Raw genomic sequence first — 18553 nt, forward strand, 5'->3', positions numbered from 1 at the left:
TGGTGTGAAAAGATAAAATAATGTTTACTTTATGGTTTTTTTATGATGAAAAATATATATCCATTCATTTATTTCACAATTTAAATTCCATAAAGATAATCCAGATATGAATTCTTCTACAGCCTTTTGTAGTAGGTTGTGGAATGTATATTAATGGTAAATTTACTGCCTCTGATAAATATACTATCAAATAATATTCTACTTCGACATAAATTTATTTCGATATAAATAAAAAATAATGTTAATATTTCATATTAAACCGTGACTTTCGACGTAATTATATAAAATATTCAGATCAAATAGTAATATTACAGTTATATTTCAAAATAAAATTTTATTAGTTTCAAATGGCGCAGTTCGCTTATTGTTAACAAGAATTTTAGATTAATCTAAACATATAAATATTTTACAAATGAAATGTTTCACGATCTCTATCGATAAAATATATTACAATTATTTTTTAAAAAGGCTGGTGTGAACTTCGGGATTTCTCATTATTACGTGATCATCTTATAATCGAGAAGTCAAACGCCTGGTGGGCCATCCACCAGAGAATTCTAAAATTTAAAAAATGAAGATTTTTTTACAATTAATTTCAATTTTAAGATAAATTGTATTTGTAATAAGTATTTAAGAAAACAATACCGCAAAATTTTTCGTTTTGAAAAAACTGAAACTAATTCGTACAAATATTTTTTTCTTCTGTTATTTTAAGATCCGTTCAGAAAGTCATCTAATGAATAATAGAAACATTTATAAAAATTAAAAAAACACGACTCCCAAAAAGTAAAATAAATAAATAAAGAACTAAGAAAACGACAATGACTCTAAGGAAAAAAAAAGGTTTGGAAATAAAGGACTAAACATCGTTATGCAGTATTTAATTAAATAAAGTAATAAATGACCTTCAGACAGTTTTAATTTGTTTAAATATATTTTTCATGTTGTAGAAATATGATAAGTTCTCTCCAGGTCTTACATCGGTAAGAAAATCTTGTTCTCCAACAAAACTATTTAAATACAGTTGGGGACTCTTTAATACAGAATAATTACTATTCAGAGCTCTTTCATATAAGACAATTACTATCAGAGATTGGTCAACCATTATCTCATTTAATTAAAATTCTCCATAAAGATGTTTAGTCCTTTATTTCTGTACCTTGATTTCTTTTTTTAGTTCGATTTCTTGTTTTTTTTAGTTCAATTTATTTATTTTTTTCATCATCGAGAAAGCTTCACGATTCGCAAACTTATGGATATAAGGTATTTAACGTGAACGGATAATATATTTGAGCCAAATGAGGAAACTAAACATTTCAATTTATTTATTTAATTGGCGTATACCAATCTAAACCTACAGATTTCTCAAGCGATTAAATTCCTCGAGACACTTTTTATCGCGCGGATCATATGGCAATTTTCTGATATCCAAACAATTAATGATTAAAATCTCCAACTGTCTCACGCGATTCAGTACTACGTAGACCTGGCGCTTGGTAAAGATGTGAGTTCTCAGATCTATGACAGCTCTGTCTAGGGTAGTCCCTTATAGTTTATGCGCCGTCATAGTCTGGTACAATATTAGTGGCAGCATACACCTTCTACGCCTGCCACTTGGCCCTGTCCCCCTAAAATATCAAATTCGACAATATTGGGCTCGATTCTTAATCCGATGCCGATAGCATTACCGATAATCGTACTGCCTTCAAACTATATAGAGTTTGCGAGAGCTCGCCGGTCTCAAGTTGGTCTCGGTGTAGCGCAGGACACTTATCAGTTTTTGTTTTGGTTTGATTCAGTCGTGAATTTGTATTATACCAGCAAATACCCTATTTGAATTTTGAAAATCGGTAGATTGGTTCTGAAGATCTAACAACATTTCGGAATCACCGTGGTCTATTAGATAGATAGTATAATTGATGCATGCAAAAGTTAGCCTTCAACCTACTACCAAATACCCCGTTTGAATTTTTTAAATCGGATGATCTTTTGCAGAGATATTATAAAAGTACTCCGTTGCACCTCCCAAAACAGTGACCCAGGAGTCCCCGTTTGTTACCAGTTGATAGTGATGAATGGTCTAGTCTCGCATGAGGTGCTCTCATCACCTCGCCACTCTAGTCTCACACGCAGTCCTACGGGAATCTCATTATTATTAAACAGAAACTTTTTAAATTTGTTTAATACTATTTTATTTAACGTAAATTTAGTTCTATTATTTTTGTAATATTATTCATTCGATTGATTTGAATCATTCAGTTCAAACCCAGCTAACAAAGTGATAGAAGCTCACAGTTCATTAATTCAATTCATTAAAATTTATGCTTCAACCGGAAAATTTCCACTACTGCATATATAATATAGCCTATGACATCTTGATTACGTAAGTATTCCAACGCGGGGTTATAAATCTAAATCGGTTCAGTCGTTGAACTGCTACAGTGGAACAAACATATATACATACACCCTAAATACAATTCCTTTTTGGGCAGTCATGTAAAAATAAATAATATCTGAAAAAAAACTTGAAATTTTAATTAGGAGTTGTTGACCACATGATATTTAACATTTAGGTAGGAGAACGACCCATTTTGTTTCCTCTTCACGTATTTTTGCATCAAACAGAAAATGATTTATTAATTTTAATGTTTATTCAATCTGTCCTACATCTTCTAATGTCAGTGATGCCTGTAAATTTCTGACGTACAAAACTAATTTGTATTCTGGTGGGCATGGCATGTTAATATCTTCGGGACACTTGGTTCGATGAAGGAAATACCAGTTAAATCTTTACTTGCTCTAGTAAAACTGGCATGCGATTCTTCCTGTTCATCGGAATAACTATTCCATTTCGGAAATGACTTGCAGCTATTATCATAAGTAAATCATATTTATGTTGTGAAAAATAGAAATTAATTAGTACTTACATTTAAGGGAAATCGAATTCCGTAATTTGGTGGTTGAAGTTGAAATAACACAACTGCTTTATGGTTATTCGGCTTGAACTATAATTGTGCTTACAGCCTGTTGTGAAGAAGTATAATCTAAAAATATAAATAAGATAAAAGAATAATTAATTAAATGAATGATGACAGAAAAAAACTTTTAATATTTATCAATCTGCTAAATCGAATAAATTTATAAATGCATATTAAAACATTTTGTTATTTTACTTATTCAAATAAAATATAGTTTATGCTAATATAAATGAAAATAATCATTAAATTCCGAGTTCTTCAATATAAAAGAAGAAATCTAAAGAAAGTTTCTAATTTCTAATAAAGGTTATATAGTAAAATATAGTTTTTGTTTTCTTATTAGCAGTTAAGAACTGAAAGAAAATGAATCTACAACTTAAAGTTTCAACTAAGAACCGTTATTTCACTGCAATACACTGTTAAACTTTCTTCCCAATGGACTGTTTCTTAAGTGAAATAAAGAGATTCAATTCCTTCTGCCGTTTCGGTTATGTTGTTAAACAAAAGATTAACTTACAAATATTATAGTAAAAATAAAATAAAAAATTATAATATAAAAACAAAGTTATATTAGAAATTTTAATCATAAATTTAAGACGGTAATACTGTAAATTTAATTAACAATATTTAAAAAAAAAAAAATGATAAAAAAAAACCCTCTTGGTATCTTAATTTTAATCCAGTTATTGTTTAGATCTAGTTCTAAATATATTTTTAATCGTAATTAAAAATATATTTAGGCATGAAAGTTTCATAAATAAATTAAGCAAATAACCGTGCTTCGCAAGGGTCTTGAATAGTTATAGGGAAAACCTGGTTAAGTACTATATGTGATATATTATTTAGCAGATATAGATAATGTACAATTTTTAATCCTGCTTTTTTCCTTTAACCAGGATCAAGAACTTCATTTGTACCTTTTATTTCATTAAAATTACAGGCTTATTGTTTAATAACAAACAGGAAATAAGTTTCTGAATCGTACTAAAAGTGGGACTACCAAACCACACAAGGATATTAATGATAAAGCAAGTCCTGTTATCCACAGCTTAGATCTAGCAAAATAAAACCTAAACCTACAAAACCAAAAATCAAGAGAAGAATTCAAAAATACGGGTCAACAGCTAGATTTGAGAAAGGACATTTACTCTCAGAAGAACAACAGTAAAAGAAACTGCTCCATCCAGAGGATTGATCAAAACCTACGGTTAAACTTTTGGGAGATCGTGGAAATTTTTCCTAGAGTAGCACTTTATTGATTAATGGCTTAAAATAAATATGCTGCTTAAAATAAATACATACGACAAAAAAAAACTTTTATTCTCAAAATTAAAGAGTCATTCAAGAAGGGTTTCTATAGGAATAATCTAAATCAATTCCGAAATTTTGAGACTCTTGAAATATCCAAACTGTTTACCAAAACACCACTAAAGGTGAGGGTTGGATGACCATTATTTACATATAAAATTCTATTTCTTCGGTTCTTATCCCCATGGTTACTTGCTTCGGGTAGTTTTAATTGTTTTACAGTAAATTATTCGCACCGATATTGCACCTGAAAAGTCCGTGATACGTGCATAATTAAGGTTTTAATCTGAATTATTTTCGTTAAAACAACTGATATTCATTACACAGAAAATTTCTATAAAGAATGAGATAAGGAAAACTGGTGCGGATGAATATTATTTGCATTTTGGTAGAATTGGCCACTCACGTTAACACTCCATCTCGAAGAAGTCAACTTATTATATTAAATTTTCTAGTCAAATTTCAGGGTTTTATTTTAAAAACTATAAGAAATAAAAGATTTTAATGAAAAATAACGGGAATATATTTATTTTCTAAGAAGTTCACAATTTGCAGATTGCATCTCCCTTAGTTATTTACTAATTATATCATCATTATTTATGTCAACAGTGGCAGTGAAACTGCAGCCAACCATAATTTTGGTAACTAATAAGAACCGGTTTCATTTAACCGAATGTTTTCAAGATGTTACATTTCCAGAAATTTCAGCAGGTTGGAACCGTTATATTGTAAAGAACTAAGTGCGGAAATTTCATCCAAGATTGTAGATTATTATTTTATGTACGTTTATGGATTTACATTGCATTTATATATTAGAAAAAGCTTCAGAAAACCGTTTTTAAAATTACGTGATATAGCATTAATTATTCAGCTAAATGAATACTGTTGGTCGAAGAGACAGTTTTATGTTAATGAAGAGGTAAATATTTCATAATAATCAATAATTAATACACCAGATGTTATTGAAAATGTGACATCAAAATGGTAAAATTAAGTTGCTTAGTTTATATCATTAATTAATTCAAATGCATTTTTAGAATTTATCATTACAATCGCAACAACTGTTTTTTTTTCCATAGATTAGCACTTTAGACAAAATTAAGACCTACACAAACTTAAAAAAAAAACAGCTTCATTAATCTGTTTTATTTTCTCGGCTACAGCGATATATGCTACTATAGCTAAAAAGGGAAACTACATAAATCGGCCTTAAGAAGACATTTTACATCTTTTTACAAAAAAATAAATAGATTTAAATCAATTGCAAATGAACTGTCTGAAAAATATTTCATCTAATGCTCCCAAGTCCAAAAGATTTATTCACATTTCTGCGTATGTGTATGTTGTCCTGTAACTGGTCTTATAACTCAGGACCCGGTTAATTTTCTTCAAACTAGGTAGTAGTACTTACAAGTACTACCTTCGGGGGGAAAGAATGTATTAAATGTTTGCTGAAATTGGAAAAACGGTAGGAGGTGTTTTGGCCGAAATAAAATTTAAAATCTTTACTGGGCTTCTTAAGCGAAACTAATTTTTACAAAGTTGAAGTTTTTTTTTATCCAGATCACAATTAACCGAAAGTTTAATTCATCGCAACCCCCAAAAAATTACTATATAATTTTATTTTTTTAGCTATATCTTTACTCAGAAAAGAAGAATCACAATAGAAGATTTACAAAAAAACTGACAACATAAAAATACTAAAAGAAGCAAACTCCAGATTTAAAATTAAAGAAAAGAAAACAACAACGAGGGTTTGTTCAGAATAACTCAAAAAAGTAAGTCCGACAGAATGAAGAAGTATTGGGAAGCAATCAAGAAGGAAAAAATAAGAAAAAATAGACGAACCAGAGTTGACCAAAGTGGTCCACTGTGACCTCAAAATTCTCAAAAATAAAAGAGTACTAAAACAGTTTGATATCCCTTCCGTGATGAAAGAGCTCTTAAAAAAAAATAATAATAATTACGATTTTAATTTTGAAAATTAATTTTAGCGTATATTTAACCATTAAAAAATCCCCCTGATGCTTGAGTCCCAAATTTTCAAAAAGTCTAATAATTTTTTTTTTTTTAATTTTTAACCTGATATACTATACTATTTTATTAAAAAATTAGTTCATTGCAGTAAGTTTTGTTTGATTTTTGCATTTTTAAAGCTAAATAATATTATAATTTTTATTTAAAATTAAATAAATCTTACTTTCAACTTAATTTTATTGACTATTTCAATTTTAAAATTTTGTTGGTACAAAGCAGTAAAAGTTTTGCAATTTATTGTCCGTTTTTTATCAGCACGACTGTATTTGGTAGTCTGTTACTTTTAATTAATCTGTTACTATTATACAATCGCGTAAAAAAAGCAACTCATTTTTTTTCATAAAATAACTTTTTGCTTTTATCTATTTGTGTATACTTTTAAAGCCGATATCTACACTTTTCTACAATTAAAATATAAACGAAATTCCTGACCTAAGTAAAAGATTGTGCTTAAAAAAAAAGAAAGAATAATTTATCATTTTAATGGTAAAAACAAGTATAAATAAAATTACAAAATTATTTAAAAAAAATTACAGCCCAATAATACGATGAATTGTAATGAATTTAAAATATATGAAAAATAAATTATAATTATTATTTTATTTAAATAATTAAAATTCTAATTACCTCTTAAATAATTTTTTTTTTTCAATTTTTTATTAAAGATCACTTTCTTCAAGAGTAAACATATTTATTAATTTATTAATAACTGAAATTTATATAAATTCTTATGTATTTCAATACAACACAAATTTTTAAAAATATTTTTCCAAATTATATAAATTTACTGAGATTGCTCCTTAAAGGACAAAACGCATCCAGTTTGAAAATTACATGCAGCATGTTTTAATTCGTAAGGTTTAAAAAAAAAACAAATTTATTAACGCAGATGTAGGCACGCGCTCATAGAAACAATTTTATATTTACATAAATCTTTTAATGATTTGGTTCTTCAACTACCATCAGCAATTGGATATAATGTACTTTTTATTCAGTGGTGTACGTTGGAAATAATTTCTTATATATTTGGAAGAATCTACTTAATTTCTGTTTGCTTGTGTTTACTGGCTGCAAAGATAGATTTTTTATAAAATATAATCATACAAACAGAATTATTTAACTAAAATTTAAGTTACGTTTTTAAGTATAGGTTGTAACTTTTTCTTAATTCTGTTAAACTAACTTTTTCAAATTTAGGCAATTATAAATAGTTTTAAGTGAATTAAAATATCGTTTGATTTACTAATTTTTAGTTTCTTTTGCAGAGGATTCTCCTTTTTCAGAATGGATGTTTTTTATAAAATAATCCTTTCTAAAGAAGTCAGTTGAGATCTCTTACAAAATACTCAATGGATATCACAAGAAGAAAAAATGCAGTCGAGACGGTATTTTAATACTTTAACAAATTTTTTTTTTTAAGTTTTGATTTGTACTATAATTCATTAAAACATTTTCCTCGAAATAATAATTAATGTTACTGATTTATAAAAATCTATAAACGGATAAAATTTTTTAATGAAAAATAATGAAAAATAATTCAGCAAGGTTAAACAGTTTTAATTAACCAGTGCGAGGCTCTGTTTTAAGAAAAAGCCGATCTTTAGGTATTTCATCTGTTTTGATATTCATGATGGAGTTAAGGTCAAATGAGTTTTACGATTATTGTACAATTTGTCCAATAATGTTCTTTACAATATTGGTTTTTCATAAATTTTGCGTTTAAAAATGACTGCCAGTACAGCATTAGGAAAGAACTATTTTGTATTTTTCATTAACCTCACTCAACGAGTCATCGCCTGAAGGTTGCTCTTTTTACGTAATATACTTTAAAATATTTTAATGTAAAAATAAAATAATATGAAGATGTAATGGCAGTCGTCATCAGTCAGTAATGTTTGAAGATCAAGAAATAGTTCATGTGGTATGATTATTTTTCCAAAGGCTTTCTCAATCAATTACGGCAAAAAAATCGGTTCCGTACGTTACTTCAATTTCTCCTTTATTAATTCATTTCAATTGAATTCAAATTATTTTTAGTTAAATTTCATTTGGAGAAACAAATTTGTTTAATACAAAACGAGCAAAATATACTTTCCCATAACTATTCATAGTTTAACGTTTCTGTATCTGCTGCTCGTTTAACCTTTCCGATATTGTTTTTGTAATACTTCAATTATGTTTGAGTTTTAACGCGTTTATTAAGGTTAACTTTTTTTTATTTTATTTATTTTAAATATTGCGTTTTTCTTCTTATAATAAGAAAAAAAAATTTTTTTTAGACTACTCTTAAATCAAGTTTCCCCTTTTTTAATATTAAAAAACTTACAAATACACTTTGCTGAGTTTTTATTTACACCGACTAAAATTGCCGTAAATTAAAAATCCAAATTGATGACTTACCTAATGTTTTAAAATATTCTACATCACACCATACTTAGTGTTAACACACCCTCAACGACCCCCAATTTCTATTTATCTTTCAACTAGTCCATCCATTTATTGTCATCCAGTTTGTGTCTTACCTTTTGGTAAGAAGATAAAAGAAGAAAAAACACTATGATGCTAAAAAATACTATACTATACTAAAAAACACTATAATACTAAAAAACTATACAATACATACAAAAAAAACTATACAATACTATAATACTAAAAAACACTATACGCTAAACAAAACAGAATCATAAGTACATTATCTAAAACAAAAATACGTAATAAATTCGCAAGATTAAGGCTTGTAAAATGAATTGAAATAGTTAGTAATTAGCTTAAAAAGAAAAAAATAATACGAAATATATAAATAAGTTGCAATACATATGATGATTTAATTCTTCAGAATAATTCCATCTTTTTTCATAAATAAATAAAACGTAATAAACTACAGTAATATTTTTTAGCTGTAATATCTAGAGAAGTAAAAAAAAGAAAACATAGGAACTTTGCATTAAAAGAAAAGCTAATGTCATAATATTAGATTTACCAGTGAATTCTATTTTAAAAAAAGATCCATTCTAAATAGTCTGCTTTTTTTGCTTAAGTTAATATTTGATCAAAAGAAAAGTTTAATTAAAAACTCTTCGTAAAAATAAATAAAGAAATACTTTTTTCTTCTTACTTTATGCCTGGTAATTTCTTGAAATCATTATCTATGCATTCGTTTATTTATTTTATAAAAAAAAGATGTATAATTAAAGTAAAATAATTATTTAAAAATGTATAAACTTTCATAGCAAGAAACCACCTAAATATTTGAATAAAGCGTTTCTTAATAACAGCACAACCATATCAGAAATAAAATAATTTGTATCATGCAAAACATAAGTAATATATACAATGTTTAGTTATTCAATGGTTTTTTGTTGACTCAGAATTATGTAAAATAATTATGTAAGGATTTCTGAATTTATTTTATAACCCTTCTTTATTAATTATCATAAATGATTCTCTTACGACTACATTTTTTGCTACTAAATAATTGTTAATTATCATCTAAAATTTAGCTGTGGATATTTATTTTTAAATCATTTAATTTTATATATTTTTGGTAAAACTGTAATATTAAGCAGCTACACAAGGAATTATATACATAATATTTGAAGACATAAAGTCTATATTTTACGGATATTATAAATTGTTGTAAAAGAATTATATTTAAAAATATAATAAATAGTAATGAATAATATTTATTTATATTTAATTTATGTATTTATGTATTTATGTATTTATGTATTTATTTATGTATTTTATGTATTTATGTATTTTATTTATGTATTATTAAATTACAATAATAAATTAAATATATAATATTATATATTAAAACGAGCAGAAGCTGAAAATTGAATATAATGGATGGATGAAATTATTCTATACCAAATCAAAAAGAAATTATGTAGTTTGCTTTTTACAACGTGTTTAAAGTTTGTTAAAAGTAGGTAATGTTTTAATAAAAATTCCGGTCTTAAGAAAAAAGCCTTGACGAATGTTATATATTCCACAGGTAATTAAATATTGATATGTACCGTAAATACAATTACATGAAAGAAAGCACAGGTAAATTAACCTTTTTCATCAAATTTCCTCGTTTTGGAGAGATACATACGGCCGGATGCCTTTGTTAAGTTCAACCGAAAAGATAGCAAAGCAGTTCATGATGCAAATGAACATTTTATCCATCCATCTGAACTTAGCAATCACAAATTTTTATGAATTTAAACCTTTACAAGACAGATGTAGTTGTCTTATAATTATCGTATACTTAAGTTTTGAATTGCATACTTAAAGAATTTATGCACTGCATAAATTAAAATCATAACTTAAATTGCTGCAGAAAAATTTAATTGTGTATAAGTATATAACATTTTTAATTAGCAGCTCAAATACAAATAAAAATCACTATTAACGTATTCTCAAAAAAGAAAAAAGAAAAAAATTATTACAATATTCCGGGCTCTATTCTAATAAATCTCCTTTCATGTTTCTCCCTCCCTAGTAATTTTAGAAGCTTACACAGCTGCTGAAATATCCTCCTCCCATCAGAAAGCATAAATTACTAAAACATGATTTTAATTTACTAAAGACATGCAAAAAGAACAACAGCTAACATTACAGCAGCATCACAGTAAATCTTTCTAGAGGTGAATTACTCTAAGAAACTTTATTACGCTAAGAGAATCTAAAATTTACAATTTAAATGCACAAGTAGGCTACAATTTTTCTACTTAGAATTCTGGTCAAAACTAGTGATTTTTAGTAATCGTCTATTACAACAATTTCTTCTTTTAAGTACAATGCGTATCCGTCTTAATTTTTTTTAAAGCTTTTATTGAAAATAAAAACTAACTTCTAAAACATTCTTGCGTTTTATTAACCTTATTTTGCTAGGGTTTTCGTTTGAATCTTCTACTATTTTGAGACCACGATTTTTTTGTTTTAAGTAGTAATTTTTTAGGAAAAAAGAGTTTAATCATATTTGCTTTAGATGTTTTATGAAAAAAAACTACACGATTGAGTATGGATTCACACAAATTTTGGGTTTTTTTTTTACTGACTATTATTATTTATTTTCAGTTTTTTTAGAAGACGTTTCATAATAATAGTTGTAAAAAATTCCGAGAATACTATTTTTATCCCGTAAAATATTATTTGTTCTTAAGTTTGACTCCAAGAAAGAAAAGAAAATCTAAAGAGAATTTAAATACAAGTACTTTTATAGACTATTTTTAACTTAATAAGACTTTTCGTGTTAAGAGGTAGAAAACATCTAAAACATATGCCCTGTCAGTAGCCTAATAAATAACCTTTTCTCATTGTATAGGTTTAAATTTTTTTGTTTTACTAGTAACAATTTTCTAATTATCGTCAATTTTCCGTATATTTATTATTTCCAGTTTAGCATACTTATTACTTAAAAATAAAAGTTATCCCTAAAAAAAGTAATCGTTTAAAATTATTTCTGTAGTTAGAAAAAGTAAATAATTATCTAGTGTAATACTGCACATAATATAATACGCTACTCTTTCTTTTTCTTGTAAATTTCACTAAAAACTGTCCGTACTGACACGAAATATTTTATCTCATTTTTATTTAGAAACATCGGCGAAATAATTTCAATTTTTTTTCTTTTAACCAAATTGGTATTATATACTCTATACAATATATAGAGTATATGTTATTATATACTCTATACTATTGAGAGGTGTATATATACTATATACCTCCCAAAACATAAACATTTTTTTTTGTTCAACAACCAGCACATTTACAATCGGCTTCCTAAGTGGAGCCGTAAATAAGTCGCTTCAAATGAAGCACATGATAAGGGGTTCTTAAAGAACTCCCAAAATAAGAAATTCATAATAAAAGTTATAGGTATTCCTAAAGTCCAATATTAAATCTTAAAGTCCAATCTTAAATTTTAAAAAATGTTTCTCACAACACTTCATGCTCTACAAAAACCAAGCATCAATAGATAAACAATAAAAAACAAAAACAAATAAAAAACATTAGCACTATATTTAGTGGTGTCAAATATCTAACTGTCATGCAGTAGCTCCTAAGTCGAGCACATGAAGACGTTTCAACCTTCGGATGTGCCTGCTGTTATGCTGTTATGATTGGTAGCAAAGTGGATGACCTGATTTTCAAGTCGTTGGTATTTAACACTGTGCTGCCGCGCAACCTCACGAAACATCGTAAGCTCTAGATATTCGTGAATTTCATCATTCCGCGTAAACCATGGTGCATCTGCAATTGCTCTTGTTACATTGTTTTGGAAGCGTTGTATGATTTCCATGTTACTATTACTTGCTGTTCCCTACAACTCTACACCGTACGTCCTGATCGGTCGAAGGATAACCTTGTAAATCAATACTTTATTGGATAACGTGAGGCCTGAGTTTCTCCGTAGCAGCCAATGTAGTTCCCTGTACCTCGCGTTTAGTTGGTTTCTCTTCATCTTCACGTGATACTTCCAGGACAAACGCCGATCTAGGTGAAGTTCTAGGTACCGCACACTTTCTGCTTGTGGGATCAAGACACCATCCAAGTACACACTGTGACAGTCACTCTTTGGCAAAACACAAACATGAAAAAGAATTTGTTTTAGATAGCTAATAGGGAAATTTTTCAACATTTTTGCGCGTTTTACAAGGGCATAATCTGAGTAAGGCACACTGGCACAAATTTGAGTGATGTTAAAAGATAATTAAAAGAGAGGTACTATAATTCTTTTTTTAGTTTTTTCTTCAATAGTTTTAAAGATAGATTTTAGTAATGAAATGAGTTTTACAGTTAAACAGAAAAATAGTTGGAAAATAAAATAGGAACGGCAGCATTTTTTATTATTATTATCTGTTAACTTTAAACGCAAACACAAGAAACTGTGCGATAGAATATTCAATGAAACAATATTAACATCCTATAACCCATATTTTTAAAACACCTGTTTATAACCTTAAATATTTCATGTTGAAAAGAAATTATAATCAAATTTTTGGAATCTATTTTTTCAAATTAATCCCATTAAAATCATTTTTTTAAAGTTTATTTTACTCTGTACTAGTATAAAAATATTCCAAGTCTGATGAAGATTCGATTTTTCTTTATATTATAATATTACTGAACTTTGGGTATTAAAGATTTACTAAAATTGGTTGAAATATAATACATTTATATGTTATAAATTAGGAATAAATATGGGTAATTAGAAAATTAGGAATCAAGCATGCAACCACCAAAGTTATTTTCTTATTTAAAATAGTAATATTAATAAACTGAAATAGATTACAAAACGAATATTATTACAGTATCTGGAGGTATTCAATGCAGGTAAATAAAATCCCATATCAAACACTGAAAAAACGAATATAACTAATCTAATCGATTTTTAATACTAAATTACTTTCGGAAAAAGTAATTAATACCAAATAATTTTACCTTCTACTTGAAATCAGTTTTATTAAAATTAAATAGACAATATGAAAAATAAAATTGTATTCGAATTTATTAACATTAATATTGAAATGAAATACTACACTTAGGTAGTTTTTTATCAGCATTTATTGAATAACAGGTTTTATGTAATAAAAAACAGAAAAAAATATCGTATTTTTTAAATTAATATTTTTTTTCAGATTAGTACATCGCTATACGTAATAAAAATCACGAATCGCCGTTACGTTATATGATCAGTTATAGAATGGGTATAACTACCACTTACTGGATAACAATTTGAATTTTTCAAGCATTACCATGGACGGATAAAACCGTAATAAAACCTTTATCCGAGCAGTGTTACGAAAAAACAAAATTAATTCGAACTTCAAATCTATTTAATGTTAAAAGTAATAATTTTACATGAAAAAATAATACTAATATTTAAAGTTAATAAATAAATAATACAGTACAGAATTTAGAAAACTAAATAGAAATTTTAAAGAAATATTTCAATATACTAATCGAAAATGCGAAACATTCAGGAGATTTTATCATTTATAAAACTATATATGCTTTAATAATGTGCTTAAAAAAATTACTTTTTATTACAGATTCTACAGGTATTGTTGACAGCACTACTGGAGTAAGTAAAATTCGTGAGTAGACTAATTATTTATAAGAGTTATTTATTCTCTACATTTAAATCATATTTATTTATTTATTCTTTTTTCAGTAAAAATGTTAAGTGTTTCTTTATAGTTCTTTTGTGAGTTAGATAATGTTTTTGGCATCCTAGAAATATTTACATTAGTGTGGAAAGCTGAAAACAAAGATAAGCAGGCCATTAGAAAAAAGAAAAATTATCAGAATAAAGTATATTGGCTATATAAAACAACATATTGTTGGACATTTAATTTACTACTGAAATTTCTTAGTGGTAATAGATACAGCTGCAGAAAGAACTACTCTTTGTCATTGGAATATAATCATCACGACAATTATATTAATACGCTATGTAAAACATCGATATTTTTTTATGAACAGTAATAAGTGTTGGACATTTTTGGGAATGATGAGAGATCTCGTAGTAATGTTTGGTCATCATTAAGTCAATCGCGTTTTGTACTTGAAAGTGATACGGACTCCGCTCCGACAGCGAGTGTGGCTTACCGGTGTTACTATGAACAGTTATTTTGGATGTATTGTTACTATCATTATTTTGCATTTATATATTTGTTGTTTATTGAAATTTGTTATTAAAATAGTTTATTTTATATATAAAGTATCGTCCTTTCACATCGGTCCAAGGAATTATTCCAGCCTTACTATTATTCCATGCAGCCTACTATTCACAAATTTACATAAAATTTCTACCTACATTGTATTATACTATTTATAATTAAATTCAACATATATAACAACATTATTTTTTTTTTTTTTTTTTTTTTAACCGAGTCATAATTTATTAAAACTGGAAAGGAAGCATAATAACACCCATTTTCTCGTAAATCGATATATTTTCTTATGTTACATGGAAATAATTTTTTTATCTTGTTTGATTGAGGTGAATACGTTATTCATTTAGACAAATCCATACACACACCAATGAAAAGAGAGAGAACGTACATTAATAAAAATACGTATTTTATACAAAAATTTTAAACTGTATTAACAGAAAAAATGTATGATTAGTTTGAATTCTGATATCTGGGATTTAACCACGTATTTCGCAGTCAAAAGTGTGTATATATATATATTGGTATATATATATATATATATATATATATATGCATACTAATAAGAGCTAGCAGTGCTTGATTAAATTGAATTGATTGTGATTGATATAAGCTCAATTAGACTAATAAACTTGAAATCCATCTTCGTAATTATTCATGATTGCTTTATACATGGATTATTGTTTTCATGCAATAATACTGCATTATACCGCAATATTTATTTCTAGTATGGCTATCATATATTTGGAATAATATATTGAATAAATAGGTTCTTAAGTCCTTTTATGCAGCTCGTACTGAAAAACAAAATTATAAACAATAAAATTCTAGGTAAAAGTTTAATACATCAACCAGGATAATTTTTTAAAATGAATAGATTTTGAGGATTAGTAAAATTTTCTAAAATAATAAATCAGTAAGTTAGAAAAAAAATCACGTGGTAAACTTCCAAACTGCAGTTAATATTTATTAAATAAGTAGTTATATATATTTCGAGAGTAAATAAATTACTTAGCATAAAGATCTACAAATTTAATTCCAAAGATTAATTTTATTTACTAATTCTCTGAAAAAAACCTTAAGGTTGGCTTCCAAAGTTTGCCATTCTGAGTATTATAGAACGTCTCGTAAATATGTAAAAGCGATTTAAATATCAAAACATTCCATTTGAAGTTTGTTTCATTATAATAACGTTATTAGTAAATCGGAACTAAATAAAAAAAAAACAAATATTAAAAGGAAAATCTTCTATGATTGCAGAAAATATAACTAACTTAGAGTATGAAACTATCCGGTAAAATTGATCTGAAAAATCACCAACAAATATAAATAATATTATTTAACTTAAAGAAGTAATTAGAATGGTTTTTTAAATTATTCTTGCTACTAAACAAGCTATTTAAGCTTCGATATAATATATAAAAGAACAATAGATATTTTTGAGAAGCAAAATGGGAAAAGTACAAATTCCTGTTTCTAAAAAGCAAGAATTTCACCTTCCAGAAATTGCAATTATGGGAATAAAATTAATCTTTTAACAGCTAGAAAGTTTTGATTAAGTTTCTTTTGCTTGATACTTTTCAGCCTGAAAAATATACGATATAAATCATAGATTAATCAGTAAATAATATTTTAGCGACAAATAATATGCGGCTGCTTACGTATTTTTCGTTAGACCATTCTTTACACTTTGGAGCTCTTAATATTGGTATATTTATTCACACACACACACACACACACACATATATATATATATATATATATATATATATATATAAAATATTAAGACTACATAAAATAATATTTGGAGCTCACAGCCAATTAAATTCTGGTAATGATAATAAATACATCTATACATAGTCACGTTATGAAAGAAAAAAGCTGCTATATAACATAAAAAAAAAAAAATAATGGAGGATAAAAATATACTGGTATACATAAGGCATTAGACGGTTCGAGTAACCCTTCGTACAGTGATGGATATTACAAAACAGGCTGTCATAAAGAATCTTTCTACATTTTTTCGTTTCAAAAAATTTACGTTATTAATTTGTTGATGCATGATATAACACGTTATGTCATGAATCAAAAAATTACATCTTCGCCAAGTTGTCTGATTTTTAAATACATTAAATAATTTATATAATTATTAAAGTATGTTTATGTTTATAAGATTGTGTGTGTGTGTGCGCGCGCGCAAGCGCTGGTGTGTATTGTCCCGCGAGATGTTGGACCAACTTAAAGGTCCAATTCAAGTGAACCAAATCCTTCCCGTGTTTCATTCTCATTCTGACATTCACTTCATGTTTTTTCATTAGAAATTTATAATTAAGAACAAATTGGGTAAATTAATTAAATTTACAGTACATTTATCTAATAACATCTTCTACGAAATAAAAAAAATTGAAAATTCCAAAATAAGGAATCATTATTAGCTTTATCGAATTATGTTTTATTATATAACTATTGTCTAACCCACCGGGCTGGTCTAGTAATTGAATTAGCTCGATGCAAATCAATTAAAAGAAAGTATCTCGGTTCTATAAAACAGCTGAAGTGCGTTATTCTCGACTGACTGAGAGCGCTACGCCCAGAATCTAACTGCAACTCGAGTTGCGGTTAAATTCCTCGAGAGTTCGTGCTGATGTCATTGTAGAGCTACCGTAGTCATATAAGAATAGAAGTGGTTTTAGCTATAATATACAGATTAAGTATGCTGATCATAGACATATTGGTGCTACGACAGAAATGTGTTCGTATTTTCAAGCTTGGAAATGGAAAGGGGAACCAAATGGGATACGTCCGCCTACAGCAGGAGCGTATGTCAAGCGTCTATGTCAAGAACCAGGGAAATGTTGGAGGAAAGAGAGGTTTTCAGAATAATTATTATTTGTCAGTATTTTTCCCCAACCTTAAGGATAACGAACACAGCGGGGGTTCAGGGCGGAGTGCCCTGGCTTGACGGGAAGGGTGAAAGAAGCGAGCCCTGACCTGTAGTATAAAATAAATGAATCAATTTAAGACAAAATACTTAAAAAATGAATAAATAATTTTCATAAAATTATTTTTCACACTTTATATTTATTAATAAAGTGTGAAAAAACGATAATAAATTATTATTAAATTTAAAATCTTGCCGCCCTACGTGGCGCAAGTGACAGCGTCTCGGCCTTTCATCCGGAGGTCGCGGGTTCGAATCTCTGTCAGGCATGGCATTTTCACTAGCTAATCATCTCATCCTCTGAAGTAATACTTAACGGTGGTTTCGGAGGTTAAAAAAAGATTTAAAATCTCAATTCTTTTTATCAGATATCAAAATTAAGAAAGATAAAAATAAATTAAAATCGGGTATCTATCGAAAATCAATATTGTCAGAAACAATTAATAAAAATTCAATAACGCCCCAGACCACCGAAATATAATCTAGCTCCTATAATATGATTTAGATAGCCGTAACTATACAGATTACAGATATTGAGTTAGATGAAGAATTTAATTATGTAAATCGGATGTTAATGTTCGTTCGTATATACGTGTATGTGATCGGTGTTGGCCAATAAA

The 18553-nt window shown here is 27.4% G+C and overlaps 1 long non-coding RNA gene across 1 annotated transcript in view; it reads right to left on the reverse strand.

Moving 5' to 3' along the window:
- Nucleotides 1-18553, reverse strand: part of LOC142320944 (uncharacterized) — a 199196-nt gene that overhangs the window by 111988 nt on the left and 68655 nt on the right. Inside the window, exon 2 of the long non-coding RNA XR_012755522.1 lies at nucleotides 2928-3044. This is a non-coding gene — a long non-coding RNA (uncharacterized LOC142320944). The remainder of the gene's footprint in view (nucleotides 1-2927; nucleotides 3045-18553) is intronic.

This window comes from Lycorma delicatula, chromosome 3 (genome assembly GCF_047948215.1).
Source record: "Lycorma delicatula isolate Av1 chromosome 3, ASM4794821v1, whole genome shotgun sequence".
NCBI lineage: Eukaryota > Metazoa > Arthropoda > Insecta > Hemiptera > Fulgoridae > Lycorma > Lycorma delicatula.